At 45.6% G+C, this 3,821-nt stretch overlaps 1 long non-coding RNA gene across 1 annotated transcript; it reads right to left on the reverse strand.

The window, feature by feature from the left end:
• Positions 1-2,931: 2,931 nt before the first annotated feature.
• Positions 2,932-3,518, reverse strand: LOC128799945 (uncharacterized). Its single transcript, XR_008434877.1, has 2 exons — positions 3,437-3,518; positions 2,932-3,101 (listed from the first exon to the last, which is right to left on the reverse strand). It is a non-coding gene; the product is annotated as an uncharacterized LOC128799945 (long non-coding RNA).
• Positions 3,519-3,821: the final 303 nt, after the last annotated feature.

The raw sequence follows: 3,821 nt of genomic DNA on the forward strand, positions 1-3,821 counted from the left end.
TAATGAGGTGGCTTCCAGGACATGACAAAAACATTTTAGGCTGCTAAATAAATATCAGATGCAAAATTAGGAGGTGTATCAACAAATGATTTCATGATTAGCTGAGAGTTCTCTTTGGGAAGCTCCGTGGTGTTCCCCCAGCAATATCATGCTAGGAGCAATGAAATCGTTCTTGTAGCTTTGGCATTAGGGGGATAACCTTCCCCTTCTTTTAGGGGTACAGTACATTTAAAAAACATTCCCAGTATTCCAATGCTCTCATTTTTATGCTGACTCCCCCTATCCCAGTCACTCCACCCTGCCCCATCACAGAGACAGCCATTCCCAGATCCCACCCAGCCATCCTGCTCAAGGCTGCTGCCACCCCAAGCCTCTGCCACCTCTCCCTGGGGGAAATGCCAACCCTTACATCCCAAAACCAGCACCAGGACAGCCTCCCCCACAGCAGCGAGTTCTGCAGCCTCTCAGAATCAGCCAGGTTGGAAAAGACCTCGAAGATCATTGAGTCCAACCTGTGACCAAACCCCACCTCACCAGCCAGACCAGAAGGAGCTCCTTCAGCCCTGCCCTGATGGCTCAGGTTTGAGTGGCAAATGAGAACTCAGCTGTGGGATCAAGTGAACATCCTTCAACAGGCAAACCATTAGGTCAGGGTTAATTAATTAGAGAGCAATTTCAATAGTTGTAAAAAACTTCAAACCCCAGCACTGCCTCAGCCAGCCTCTGCTCACCCCTTGTTTTTGTTTGTTGTTAGAAGTGGCTGCAGTTAAGCTCTGTGTGCCAAGCCAGGACTATACCTGGAGTTTAAATTAAACCGGTGCCTGCCAAGAGATGCAGCTAATTCATTTAAATTCTCATTTCAAGGAAGACATTTCATTTCAAGTTTGAAACGTAATTACTTGGTCAGAGCCCAGGAGACCACACCACTTTCAAGTGAAGTGATTGTGATTTCCAACCTCCAGTTCAGGACTCTTGTCACCAAGATAACCAAACAAGTCAGTAATCTGAACATTTTTACTCTAACACTTCAAGGAAAGGATTGCAGGGTACTCAAACATGACCACCACAAATCCTTACCTTCTTTTTGCACATCTGGATATTTGGAAATTTTTCTTCATCCAAAGGGCTGCCCAGGGCAGTGGTGGAATCCCCATCCCTGGGGGGAATTAAAATCCTTGTGGAGGTGGCACTTGGGAACATGGGTCAGTTGTGGCCTTGGCAATGCTGGGGGAACAGTTGGACTCGATGGCCTTAGAGGGCTTTTCCAACCCTGTGTTTCTGTAAGATTTTACATACCCTTTCAGAAAGAACTCTCAAGGCTTCTTTTTCTTTTAGAGACTCTTCCCCCATGTCAGTGTTTCCCCTCTGCCCCATGAGGGCATGCAGGGGAACGTGCAGCCTGGTTGATCAGGGCTCAAAGTCCCAGCAGCTCCAAGCAGAAAAAGCCATAAATCAATTTGTAGTAAGGACTAAAAATTGATTTTTCTAAAGTTGCTGTGTAGTGCAAGTTCAAGTGATGGGACTGAGGCTCTGCAAAAATAGATCATCTGGTAATTTGCATTAATGAGGCTTAACAGTGTTTGTCAGAGAGTGATTAAGAAACTGTGCACCAGTCTCCCCGTCCCCACCTCCAGCAGCAGCACAGACGTGTTATTGGGGTGCTCAAAGGCAGCAGAGCACCCACACAGCAGCCACTCCCCCTCCAGCCTTTTGGGAGGCAGCACACAGTAATTCCAGGCTGGTGCGATTTGTGCCTTTCAAAATCCCACCCAAAGAGCCCCAGCCATCAGTTTTCCATCCAAAATCCCTGCTAAGCAGACACGGCCTTCGATTTCCCATTGAAAATCTCTGGTCCCAAAGAGCCGTGGCCACCACTTTCCCATGCAACAGTGCAAAGCTAAACCCATTCCTTTCAATAGACAGGCTGTGGCAACTTCCATAGGCTTGCTGGGGAATGCTGTGCTGAATGTTTTCCTTTTGACAGTTTTCTTATTGCTCAGCTTCTCAGGGCTGGCAACAAACACTGCTTTTTATTTTCTGGGCTGGAATTGCGCTGCTAAAACCTGAAACACCAGAATTTGCCTTCAAAAGAAATGAGATATTTCACTTGCCCCTTATTAAGCTGTTGAACTGTGATTTTCCCTTTCTTAAATTGAAAGGACAAAAAGAAGAAGTATTAAAATACGTGAAACCATCGAGTGAAATGCACAATGAGGAAATCTTCAGCAATGTGTGGCTGCAGCAATGTTACATAAAGAGGTTTAATGGGCTCTGTGGGAACAACATCAGAACGTCAGCAATTCCACTGTAGTGTATTTCAGCTCAGTTCCTCATTAAATGGGTTGCTCTGGGACTTTAACTTATTTTGGAAGTTATTATGAATTGTAGCCCTACATTCTCTGGGTTTTTTCCTCTCCATTTCATACACAGTCCATGACTGCAGGGTCAGGGATTGTGGTGGGTGATGAGACCTATCAGTGCAGATGTCAGACAGTGTCAGAGCATCATCCCAAGAAGTTCCAGGATGGTTGGGTTTTAAGCATTTTTAAGTGTTGTTCACATTTTGGCTGAAGCACCCCAGAGAGCTCCAGCATTTTTTACACTGAGCAATCTAATGTTCAGCAACTGATACCAGTTCAGAACCACTGGATGCTCTGGAGAGTGGAGATAAACAACTTGGAAAACAACTGGAAAGATATTAAGCAGAACTGTATTTTTTTTAAACATTAATTTTTAAATGCCATTAAATTTAAAAGGGAAAATTCAGTACTATCACAATATACACATTTCTGAAATGAGAAATCTTGTTATAAAAATGCCAAAATTACACATTAAAAATAATTTGTATTATTTTTAACAAAAATAAAATAAAAACAAAGCAAAAGAGTTTGAGTTAGAGAGGTGAGTAAGAAGTGAGTATGTAGAATGGGACAGTATCTCTTTAAATAGTATATTAATGGAATATAGTATAGTTTTAATAAAGCTGTCCTTCAGCCTCCTGCTCTGGAGCAGACAGCAGCATTTCTTCCCTGGATCCGGGGTTTGCTGCATTTTACTGTATCCTGGAGCACTGTTCCCAGTTCCTTGCTCACACAGACCGGCTGCAAGTGAGCAAAGGAATTCTGAGCACAAATATTAACCATTCCAGGGCTGTCAGGAGCACAACCAAGGACAAGGGACAGAGGAACATGAAGCCAGAAAATGCAGAACCCCCCTGAGGTTCAGCTGTCAGCAACCCCACCAAGGCTGTGATTGGAGGACAAGTGGGTGGCAGTTTTTCCCCCGAGGTATTACAGTTTTATATTTTAGTTTTTACACATCCAGAATAATCCTCCCCAGCTGCACGGAGCCTGGTCAGGGGGCTAGCCCACATTTGCATGGAAATGTGCCTGGGTTGAGTTCTTGTCCCAGAGCTGCTCCTCAGGGACCCCCTCACCTGCCTGCCCAGGGACACCGTGGTTTAAAGGCAGGGGAGGAGCAGGGGACCCGGCAGCAGGGGCTGCCTGCCCTCCTTATCCATCTTGTGGCACCTCTGAGCACCCAAAATATTTGTGCTGAAGTTCCATGCAGGGTCTGTGACACCACAGCTGGGGTGTGGGCAGCAATTCCAAATTAAGTTCATGAGCAGTAGAACTACAGGAATCTTAAAAGATCACAAGAATGGCAATACTTACATAGAGTAAAATATTCTGAAAACGTGGGCAGAGCTCGAGGGGCTCAGCCTGGAGAAAAGGAGGCTCAGGGGGGACCTTCTGGCTCTGCACAACTCCTGCCAGGAGGGGACAGTCAGGGGGATGTTGGGCTCTGCTGGCAGGAGAAAA

Source organism: Vidua chalybeata, chromosome 25, assembly GCF_026979565.1.
Source record: "Vidua chalybeata isolate OUT-0048 chromosome 25, bVidCha1 merged haplotype, whole genome shotgun sequence".
NCBI lineage: Eukaryota > Metazoa > Chordata > Aves > Passeriformes > Viduidae > Vidua > Vidua chalybeata.